Genomic DNA, 12,584 nt, shown 5'->3' on the forward strand with positions numbered 1-12,584 from the left:
TCAGCATTGAAATCTAATTCCCTTGATATATCTATTGGTATCAAAAACCCGTTTTCTAGAGTTTCGGTTACCATTGAGCCGGGTCGCTCCTTACTTACAGTTCGTTACCACGAACTGTTTGACAAAAGCTTTACAGGCCACAAAGCATGTTCTGATTAGCCGTGTCTGGCCCCATTAAGCCGTAGCTTTTGCAAGTTTATTTTACATGGATGATTGCGGGAAGTAGTAGAGATTTTCTTGTGGGTTGGGGAATAATGAAGAATTTGTCCAGCTAGGGAAGAAGAATGGGAGAAGAAGAGAATCACAACGTTGAAAAACTAAATTTTCCAGTTGTGTTTTCTTCTGACGTTACATTTATACAGGTACTCTTCTATTAAACGAAGTCTTTTATCTAGTGTATATGGAATGTCAAACTGGAGAGGCGACGAAAAACCCGTTTTTACGGGATGATTCAAGACACTGCTGCAGAGAAATACAATGTATAGCGTGGCTTTAATTGCGTATAAGATATTAAGTGTTTTGTTTTTTTTTTTTGGGGGGGGGGGATCTAGGTTAGGTTATGTATTTAATATATGGTTTGTTTGGCCCCCCCCCCCCCCCTAATGTGCAAATATATAGCCCAAATTTGTTTCTAAACTATTATATATTCATACTATTTTATTTCATTAGCATTTTATTTCATTGTCACAAGAGACAAGTCAAATTATACAGGTCTATAATGAGAAATTTATACATCTCAGCGTCCTCGTTTCGAGAACGTAACTATTAATGAATAGAATCGTCAATGAAACACATATGACTAAATACCTGTAGTTGGGTGTGTTCCATTGGATTGGATTAACGCTGTGCCTGAAGCATATGCACATTTGGAGTGTTGTTGAGCAGGTTTTGTAGCTGATTTCAGTACTGTTTTATCTTCTTTGGCAATTATATTAAAAATAGTAAATATTGATTTCTAGGGAATAGCCTGACTGGTCAGTTGTGCAAAAAGTGAAAATATTTGAACAGGATTAAATAATTCAGGACAAGGACCTTTGAAGCGGGATAGACTACATTATGTTTCTTCTTTGAAGGTCAGGGAACCTTGAGCTTTAATTTATCTGTTAAAAAAGTTTTTTTTTTTTTATCCAAGACAGTAGGCCTATCGCAGTACTACCACTAAGGTTGAGTGGTACTTATGCATTATCTGGTACCCGCGCGAGAAGTCAAGTTTGGTTAATGATAATGAAAAACAAATTATGAGGAAAATATAATAGTTTAGAAACAGATTTGGGCGCATCAGGGGGGTGGGGGTAAAGTTTATTTCTGATACAAATGAGAGTTAAGTTTCAAACTTTACCCCCACCCCCCTAATGTGCAAATATATACCCTGAATTGGTATATATAGGGGTTGGGGTAAAATTCATTTCCGACAAAAATGATTATTATATTTGTAATGAGCATAAAAAAAGGCATCGAGTGGTATGTCAATTTTATTCTTAAGTCAATAATATGAACTGCCGAAAATTTACCGACTAGTTTCCTTCAGCTCAATTTATCGCGTGGGTACCAGCTAATGCATAAGTACCGGTTGGGTTTATGACCTCCTATGAACTAAAAACTATAATAAACAAAATTCTTATTTCGTCACATGAAGAAACTTTACGTGGTAAATATAAACGAGATTCCACAATTAACGTAGGGACAAGGTGTATCCACTAATCAGTTCTTTTTTTATGCTCTTTCCAAATGTAGTAATCAATTCACTCGCAGGGTAAAATTCTAGTTTAGCCACATTTTGCTATCTCGGAAAGGGGTTAAGTTAAGAAAATGAAACTTTCAGGCACAGGTCTGCACACTAAAGTATGTCCTGGGAAGGTATTTTGAAGTACCTACCTCCACTCCTCCCTCTAGAGGGCAGTGACCTTTAAAAATCCTTGTGTTATGAAAGTGAAACTTTTCAAAACAGATCTTTACTTAAATGAAATACAAGAAAATTGTTTTCAGTTTCACAACTTTGCTCAATCCAAATTTATGAGTTTTAAAAGATCTGCAAATAGCCTACATTTCCTAAATATAGAAGAAAAAAAACATTGATATGGCTTAAAAATCTACTCAAACAACATGAATTGCATTTTCAGAACTAAAACCAGAGAAAACAAAACTGATAACTGAAAACTAAGGCAAAATATTGTTTTGTAAAAATTTCAATAGGGCAAATTTCTAGACTTAGAAATCAGAAGAGGGTTAAGATAGAAGCTTGGTAATACCTTCCCGGAGTGTGTTTTTGGCACTAGACTCATTATTGAAATTTTCATGTGCCTAACCTAACCCCTTTCCATGATAGCAAGAAGTAGCTAAACTAGAATTTTACCCACTCGCAAACCCCCCCCCCTCCTCCCTGATGTTCTGATATATAGCCCAAGGAACATAAAAAACTAAAAGAAATCGCTAAAACAACAAATTTTTTTCTTTATAATATCCAGGACGTGTCTTTTAATCAAATTATCCTTTCTCCTTTCATTATTATTCCCTTTTTAAAATCATTTCAAATAATATCGCACCAAATCAAAAAGGGAGATAAATTCCAGGCTGGGTCACTTCCAGCTAAACCTTGGTCCATCCTCCTAAAGCCTGGATACTCTTCTAAAGGTAACACTGGTCCCATAATAACGAAACAGTAGGGCCTTTCGACTCCTCAATCAACACTACTTCCAAATATAATGATTAGTACCGTGAGAGTGTGCCCTGTTCCACCTAATAGGGTCAAATATAGCCCTAGGGCATGTACAAATAACAAGAAAACATTACAAGAGCAAAATTTTAACTTTGTAATATTCTGAAAGTTTCAAGCAATGAAAAGCAACGGATAAATTGACAGCAATCTAGATTAGGGGCTTTTACTGATCTTGGAGATTACAGATTAGTTGAGTTAGGATAAGACCTCTCACGAATGTTTTAGTTTCTAGTGCCTTAATGATCGCCAGCTAAAGATATTTTGCTGGAAAGCAGCTGAGTTAGATGCATGAAACTTCTAGGAATCAATCCAGGGCCTAAAATATATTCTGGAAAGGTATTACCAAGCTAGACTACTATTCAGTAGCGTCTTTTGGTCATATAATCTAGGGGGGGGGGTCAAGGTATACCACAGAAGTGTGAAAAAAAAAGAAATTTGATGTCAGATGTCAGAAAAACTAGGGGAGGGGGAGCTGCCCAGGCCCAGAAGCACCACTGCTTCTATTTGTATCTTTGAAAATGTATTCAACGTTTACGAAATCAAGAAACGAAAAAAACACAAAGTACATCTAAGATTGGGCTATATATTTGTACATTGGGGGGGGGGGGATAAAGTATAGTGGAAGTGCCTTAAAAATGCGTTAACTACAATTTTGTATATTATGAAGTGCTTTCTTAAGAATTGCTTTCTTAACATGTTTCCTTCTCAATTGTTGACTAATACCTCTTTTCTTCATTTTTCTGGCTTTAAGTTTGCATACATGACGTGTCTGTCTCAATTATATGGATAATTTTGATGGACTTTGTCTTAAGGAGCACAGGAAAGGCAATGGGAGACCACGGAATCAAATGGGGAGAAAAAACTCTCCTGGACTGAGATGATACGGTACTTTTGTAGAAAGCGGTAATTCTGTTGCGAAAACAGATACGGATTAAGCGGTACTATGAAACGCTGTATAAAGAAAGGCATTACAAAAGGTTTTTCATTCCGGAAACTATATTTAAACTTTAGTTTTTGGGGGTTTAGGGATACTAAAAGGTACCTAGGTTGGGTTAGGTTACGTGTTAATATATGCTATGCTTTATCCCCACCTAATGTGCAAATATGTAGCCTAATTTTGTTCATAAACTGTTATATTTTCCTCCTATTTTGTTTTATTTCATTAGCATTAACGAAACTTCAATTTTCACACACTTACCGCCTTCTAAAAATGTACCGATTATGCTCATGATTTAAGCATCCTAGGTGGAAGTTTGAGCAAAATAAGTAAGTTTAGAGGTTTTGCGAGTTCAGGGTGCTAGGATAGGTTTAAAAATTGATGTTAAGAAGACTAAGTCGCTAAGGCTAGGAATAATTGAAGATGAAAAGGTGACGTTGGGTAACGAAAAGATTGATCAGGTGGGCAGCTTCACTTACCTTGGTAGTATTATTAGTAAAGACGGTGGAAGCCGTGAAAATGTTATAAGTAGAATAACCAAGGCTCAGGGTATTTTTTCACAGTTAAAAAAAATTAAGAAGAATAAAAGGTGCTCTTGCATTACATGGGCCTTTCTAAAAAGTCAAGTTTAGTTAATGCTAATGAAATAATAGTTTAGAAACAAATTTGGGCTATATATTTGCACATTAAGGGGAGTGGGAGGGGGTAAAGTATTGCATATATTAAACATGTAACCTAACCTAACCTAGGTACCTCCCCCCCTAAACCTAAAAAAACAGAGTTTAAATATCGCAAACGCAATGAAAACCACGGTAACATTGCCTACTCTTTAGCGGTTAACCCGTCAAAATGGGTTTTTCGTGACTGGTTTCCTTGTAAAGGCGCATATAATGCAATAGTACCGAATAAAAAGATAAGTCTGCAAACCAAGATTAGAATATTGGAAGCTACAGTGATGACAGTGGTGAAATATGGTTCTGAAGCATGGGAGCTCCGAATAGCGGATGAAGATTTGCTAGGTGTTTTCCAGAGAAATTGCTTGCGGATTATTCTGGGTACCCGGCTGACTGACCGTATTTCAAACAGTAGGCTGTACGAAAAATATGGCTCAATCCCGCTTTCTAGGGCTATAAAAGAAAGATTCAGATGGCTTGACCGCGTTCTGCGGATGAAGGGTGACAGATTGCCGAAGATTTTCCTTTTCGGCAAACCGTCTAGGGCTAAACGGAAAGCAGGTCATCCTCGTCTGGGGCGGGAGGATGTCTTAAAGAAATATTTAAAGGAAATAGGAATTTCCTGGGGGTGTAAAAAGGGAGGTAGAATATCTTTGGATGGAGGAGGAGCTTGTGTAGCTGTGTTGACCTCAGGCGACTTGGTGCTACGGTGAGTTGTTAGTAGTAGTAGCGTAGTATTTAAGTAAAGCTTTTGGTAACATAAAAACAGAGGAATTAAAGTCTATAATCGAATTAAGGGGAAATAGTTTACCACTTGGGGTAAGAAGGAAGTATTTAAGGAGAAGGAGAGTATAAGATGGTCCTTACTTTTGCCCAATGTCTGGAAGTATGGATGAGAGTGTAGGTCATGTGATGTATGAGTGCGTAGAATTTAGTGATTTGAGACATGATGTGTATGGAAATGTGAGTTTGATGAGAGATGGCTGGCAAATGTAAAAAGGGATGAATGTTTTGCAAGTAATAAAAATTTAGGTTTCTCAGGCTGGCAATGGAGCACAGAAGTAGATTCTTGTGTTTTGTGTTTCTCCTTTTTTTGTGCTATGTAATGTTTATGTTATGTTTATGTATTGACAATTATGTAAAAGTAGATTTTTCTTTTTGTTTTGTATTGTCATGGCCCTAGGACTTTTAGCGCAATAAAAAATTACTTAATTACTTACATTGTAGTTGGGTTGTACATTGTTACATGGTAGTTGGGATCTCCACAAACGGTAACATCTTAATAAAATAAAAACAGTACCATTCGATTCCTCATTTCATGACCTTTTGATATATCGTATCGCGTTTCTGACAATCTACCCCAACCCCCTAAGGATCCCATTTAGTCTATAGCCCTAATAGTATATTTTTTCGTTGTTTTTCATCTCCCTATGCGCCGTATAATGTGTAGCTCCAATTTCGACTCCACTAAATCCAGTTTTGCCTGAATGATTACAATGGAATCGTGGATAAAATGTTGTTTGAAATGATTTAAAATCACGAATAACAGTGAAAGGAAACTTGATAATATGATCAATAGAAACATGGTGCATATAATAAAGTAAGAATTTCATTGTTTTTATTTTTTCTTTAATTTTTATATAGTTTTTAGGTACATGTTAAATATCCCGAACAAACTCAAGAAGTTTATCTGTTTGATCTGAGAAAAACCGGTTTATCTGTCTGCATTCGAAGATAATTAGCTTAGGCTCTGTGAGACAAACTATTATATAGGTATAATTTAATTAAATATTTAATACGTAGAGTTGCTATTTTGGTTAAGTTGTGTTAGGTTAGGTATTTAATATAATTAATTAAAAAAAAAACTCTGAAAAATAAGTTTTTCAATAAAAAGTAAAGGCCATATTAAATTTAAGCTCAGCAGATACAAATACCTATTAAAATTCAAACTCAAAACGACCACAAATTACTATTAAAGAATAAATGAAACCCAAAACGAACAGAAATTAAATAAACAATCATAGGAAAACATACAACAAGTAATAATATAAATGAATAAGTAATTTTTAAAGCGATTAGTGCTTATATTGAACATGAATATCAAGCTTAAAACGAAAAAATATCTTCTATTGAAGTATAAATGAAACTTAAAACGAACAGAAATTAAATAAACAATCAATGCAAACAAACCTACAATAGATATTAATGTAAATGAATAAATACATCTTAAAACGAGAGAAACTCAAATTGAATATGCAAATCAAGCTTGAAACGAACAAAAATCACTACAAACAAGAGTTTGGGTATCACCTCCTTCTCTCACTGTAAAAGTCTAAAACCTACTGCGTCATTGGCGCTTTACTGAAAACTATATGCGTCTTGAACAATCTTGGTAAGTATAAACACCATCACATTGAATATTTGATATATAATGATATTAGTTGTTGAAAGATCCATCAGTTCAAGAATTTATTTCAGTCAAATTTTATTTGTATTTTCAATGCTGTAAGAACTGGAAAATAAAATACTTGTAATATAATTTGTTTTCAGTTAAGCGCCAATGACGCAGTAGACTTTTGGTTTTTATTTACAGTTAAGGAAGGAGGTAGTAGCCAAACACTTGTTTGTAGGGAAACTGTATTCGTCATAAACAACTTTAAAAAGAGCCATTATATTAAACTGAATATTTGATGTATAATGATATTAAAAGCTGAAAGCTCATCAGTTCAAAATTTTACTATAATCTTAATGTTTATTTTCAATACTAAGTACAAAAGAAAATATTTTTAATAAAATTGGTTTTCAGTAAAGCGCCAATGACGCAGTAGAGTTTAGACTTTTACAGTGGGAGAAGGAGAAGTGTGAGAGAAGGGGGGGGGGGAGGCTAGCTGTCCTCCGATCACTTTTTACTCTTAAAAAGTGAATTACAACTTTCAATTTCCAATCAAATGAGCCCTCTATGAAGTTTATATGAGTATTCCATTCATAACAGCCATGTGTGCCACGAGGGCATAACTAACAACAACTACCTCCGGGCCCTGGGGGCTTGTGTCAACTCCAGAGTGTTTGTTATCTGAACTTTGAACTATATTTAACGAAATTTCTATCTCAAAATTTTTCTCTGATGCATTTAGGGCGTGGAGGGGGTTCCTCCTAGGTGCCTTCCAATCTCTTTTGACTCTTAAAAAGTGAAAGAGAACTTTCAATTTCCAATCAAATGAACCCTCTCCGAAGTTTATACAAGTATCCCTTCCATAAAAACGATATATGCCTCCAGAGTATTACTTACAACGCCTGCCTCCGGAGTAGAGAGAGGGTAACCATTTCTAACTCTACAAGATAATTGACCTCCAATGAGCTAGAATGCTGCCAGTACAAGATCACAGGGGTTTGAATATGACCGGTGCAAGATTACATCACCAGAGCAATGAATTTACGTAACTATTATAACACAATTCCACCTTGAGACTGTTTTGATAACGCTTCGAAACTAAGATTACAGTTCATTTCAAAGCATTATGGAGCAAACATCAAATATGGATGATTAAAAAGTTATTTCAAGGAAAATTTATAATGAAAGATATGTTTATAAATAATTTATTGAGATGTTTCCTTGGTAAATGTTTACTGAATCATATCATTGACTAATGTGGGAATACAACTCGATGTCCCTTTTTCACGCTCATTCCAAATATAATTATTTTTTTGTCGGAAATGAATTTTAGCCCCCCACCCCAATATATTCAAATTCAGGGTATATATTTGCACATTAGAGGGGGTGGGGTTGCATGAAGTCTATGTTAATTGTAAACCAGCTAACATTTTTTTTATCTGATCGCGTTTATTTTCTACTAGGCTAGCTTTTGAACTGTCATTTGTTATAAATTTTAGGCCTACAAGCTATGTTAATGAACTTTTTCTGTCTAATTATAGTGGTACTGTGCTTTCGTGCATATACATCTAAATACCCCCTGTTTCTACAGCTTATAACATGTTATGGGTCTGTAGCCTACCTAGCAATCTAAATTAGACGATTTACCCCCCCCCCCCCATAAACCTAGGTTTTAGCCTTCTATGTTTTTTCATTAGCCCTGGTTTTTAGAAGCATAATTTCTAATATCCTTACAGGATTTTATGGTATAATATGAAGCTTTTTTATACTTTTGTCTCCTAGATGCCTTTCCGAAGGTAACGTGATACTATGTATTATATTACAAACAACAGAAGACAGGTTCGGCTAATATGAAATAAAATAGGATGAAAATTTAATAGTTAAGGAATAAATTTGGTCTGTACTTTTTCGCATTAGGGGGGGGGAGTATAAGAATTAGCAACTTTAGCTAGTTTCAAAAATAAAATTCCCTCAAAAGTTGTAAAAATGATTTTTTTTAAGGAAACTATAATTGAATTTCTATTTAAAGATAATATTGAAATATGGGACCCTCCTGCCATCAAATGGGCCCGAATCGAAGATGAGAACCAATTACGTCCTACAATAATTCACTACATTGGCTCTTCGAGATCCTATACGCAAGGAGAGAACGCGAGGACCCATTTGCAAGAAGGCGAAATGGCTACGGGCGTGACGATGTTGCAAAAAGCAAATGTAAGTTTTAAATTTATTGACATTGTCACTAATGAATTTTCTCCCAAGTCAATTTGAAGGACAGGAATTGTACCATTTATCATTTCTATCATTTACATATGTCAAGTTGCGGTATAAAAGGCTTCGAAATAATTCCAGAATAATTCAGGTTCTAATTTGCGTAATATTCGTTGTCAACTTTTAAGTACAGCTTGCCTGGATTTGGGACACTCGATAAGAGACTTAACGGTCCCCTTTATCATATGTTCCAGAAAATCTTGAAAATAACAGACTTGCATTAACGGATATGATTCTATGATCAAAATTAGGTTGGTTTATATACACTGAAAATAAGCTATTTTCAGTACATAACCTGAAGGAGTTAGACTATTCCCATTCAAACCAAGTAAGACCCCGGATTTTTCCAAAAGAGATAAAGGGTATTAATGTGTAATTTTCGGGGATTGTTTGAACAAATTCAGAACCTACTATGCCCCGTTTAGATTGTAAATATCTTATATCAGTATTGCAATCGAGGTGACTATTAAATTGGAACTTTCAGGATATATAGAGTGGTTAGGGTGGGGAACAGTGAATTAACCAAATGTCACTATACGCACACAGATGGTGTTATTACTACAATAAGTGTGTTTTTGTTTGCTTTAATGCTTGTGTTTTAAATGATTTGAAAATATAGGTTGCTATTAATCCAATTTTCGACTTTTTAAAAAATCGGGTGGTTTATACACACTGAAAATAAGCTATTTTCAGGAGATGACCTGAAGGAGTTAAACTATTCCCATTCAAACCAAGTAAGACCCCGGATTTTTCCAAAAGAGATAGAGTATTAATATAAATATGTTATATCTCTAATGCATATGGGGTGGCTATTACATTGAAACTTTCAGGATATATCGAGTGGTTAGGGTTGGGGGACAGTGAATTAACCAAATGTCACTATACGCGCACAGATGGTGTTATTGCTACAATAGGTGTGTTTTTTGTTTTTTTTATTAATTTTAATGCTTGTGTTTTAAATTATTTGAAAGAATAGGTTGCTCTTAATCCAATTTTTTACTTTAAAAAAAATAGGGTGGTTTATACACATTGAAAATAAGCTATTTTCAGGAGATAACCTGAAGGAATTAGACTATCCCTTTCAAACCATGTAAAGACCTCGGTTTTTTCCAAAACAGATAAAGGGTATTAATATGTAATTTTCGGGGATTGTTTGAACAAAATCAGAACCTACTATGCCCCGTTTAGACAGTAAATATCTTATATCACTAATGCATCCGGGGTGGCTATTAAATTGGAACTTTCAGGATATATAGAGTGGTTAGGGTGGGGGGGGGACCGTGAATTAACCAATTGTCACTATACACGCACAGATGGTGTTACTGGTCAATAAGTGAGTTTTTGTTTGTTTTAATGTTTATGTTTTAAATGTTTTGAAAATATAGGTTGCTATTGATCCAATTTTTGACCTTCTTAAAAAATAGGGTGACTTATACACGTTGAAATCAAGTGGCTGTTTTCTTTATAGGTTAGATTGGTTCCATCGCTACATTCACCCTCACCTGAAGAAACAAGTCACATTGATGAAATGATTCAAATTGAAGCACCTGAGCAATTTCGTGACATTGTTGAAACACCATCGCATAACAGTGAAGGATATGGTAAGTTTTTACGGGGGTGTTATGATGGTAGTGATAATTTGGAAGATACACATGCTAACATTATCAACGACACGAAATGGACTGATAGTTTATTTGGAAAGTATTTCAATGTTGATAGTAATTCTTTAGATGCAGACAATAGCAAAGTTGAACAAAGGAATGCAGTTAGATCAGAGGGCGATTTACCTTGGCTGAGTCCGCATACCACGCGAGTTTTAGATAATTTTATCCGCGAGTTAAATGAGAATCCTTTCCCATCAGATTTAATGAATATTGCCCCTTTTCAATCAAATTTAATTGAACAAGAAAATGAATTCCCTTGGATGGATTTGCGTAGCCCTAACGCACTAGAGGCTACGTTAAGCGAACTGGGGGAATTTACTCTACACACCAGCCCTATTGTTGAACAAAGTAGGGGAGGGGGTTTAGGTGATGATACACAATTCTCAGCAAACAAATTCAATTCTGAATTCAATAGACGTCTTCACTGCGAAATTTGCGATCCCTTTAATACACTGACGGCAGGGAATATTAAAAGCGATCCCATAGATATTATTCATGAATATACAGAGAAAATCCGTGCACTTCTAGAAAATTGAATTCAACTGTGGGGGGACGGGACAGCATCAAGGCCTCAATTGTTTTAAAAATATTTTATTTAAATAAAAGTCATGGTGAGGTTTATGATCACTATGTGCACACCGAAATATTGGTGCTGCACTCTAATTTTGAAAATTATGAGTGTCTTTATATAATGGGTTGACAATACTGTCTTACATCTCGACAATTATAATGAGTATGGTAGTGGTTCAGTGGTTTTATTTGTTGAAAATTTAAGTGTTAATATATGTAAATTTAAAAAAGATTTTATTATTAGAGGGGGGAGTGGGCCGAGGGGTATTGAATTAAAATATAATCCTCATATAGAAGGATGCAAGGGCGTTCAACGAATCTGTTTCGAAACAGGCCACAAGTATTTCAAGTACGAATTTCTTATATCAGCTTTCCGACCTCTACAAAATAGGGCTACAAAGAAAAGTTTGGACCACTGAACAGTGCATGGAAAAAAAGGGTCTGATTTTCCCCAGTAGATTTCTCTTGTCTAACAGATACATTTACTGTAACACTCAGGGGGATAGATATTTTCGAACGGGTGAACGTTCATTTAAATATCGGTGTTACAGTGCTACAATACGAAATGGATATTGAAGAGGGTGTGCGTTCTAATAAATAGGGGGGATTACTTCCAGTAAGGGGCCCATATATTGAATCTGTGAAACATTGGGTTTGGTTATTGTACACACCGCCTAGTGAACCTAATTCAATCAAGCATTTCAATCCCATTACGGATATTAGTAGAGTTTCGGGAAGGGGTAGGGACATGGGGGTATGTTATTATTACCCAATGTGTTTGTCTAGATTTCGTAGTGAATTAAATCTACAAAATCACATGAAAAACTGCAAAAGACACGGATATCAATTGGTTGAGAAACTCGCTGGTGACCAGGCAATTTCACTATTTAAAAATATCCAGAATAAAATAATTCAAAGTGATAAAGTAGGTGTAGATTGTGAATTCACGCTCACAAATGTGAACGACCCACAATTTCCAAATCGTATAAAAGAACATCAAGCTATTGCAGTTTTCTATGCCCGTGACCAGAGAGACACCACTAACACTGCGTCTCTTAGAAATAGTTAAGATATTGGACGAGAATGATTGCATGATCAAAGCAATTGACTAAATTAATTGTCACTGCGAATGGGGCCATTTCCCGTTTGAGAAACACACAATACCCAATGATACTATCAGCAGAGGATCGCCTGGCCATTGAAAATAAGAAAATATGCTGGGTAAGTAAGGGGGAATTTGAAGAGGAGACTAAGGGGAAAGGGACTAGGGGACAAAAGACGAAGGGGGGAGGGAAGGGGAAAGTCATAGATCATGATCACTTATGGCAAGAAATATTTTCAGGGGGTAGTAATTTTCTTG

General features: G+C 35.4%; 1 protein-coding gene across 2 annotated transcripts in view; it reads left to right on the forward strand.

Annotated features, from left to right (window-relative positions):
• The first annotated feature begins 940 nt into the window (after positions 1-940).
• The window catches only part of LOC148941389 (uncharacterized), a 124,987-nt gene continuing 113,343 nt past the window's right edge, over positions 941-12,584 (forward strand). For both annotated transcript variants that reach the window (XM_089104624.1, XM_089104627.1), the window contains exon 1: positions 941-1,073. The gene's annotated coding sequence lies outside the window, so the exon portion shown is untranslated. The remainder of the gene's footprint in view (positions 1,074-12,584) is intronic.

The sequence above is a fragment of the Artemia sp. Qi Xiang Cuo genome, chromosome 18 (genome assembly GCF_049724085.1).
Source record: "Artemia sp. Qi Xiang Cuo chromosome 18, ASM4972408v1, whole genome shotgun sequence".
Lineage (NCBI taxonomy): Eukaryota > Metazoa > Arthropoda > Branchiopoda > Anostraca > Artemiidae > Artemia > Artemia sp. Qi Xiang Cuo.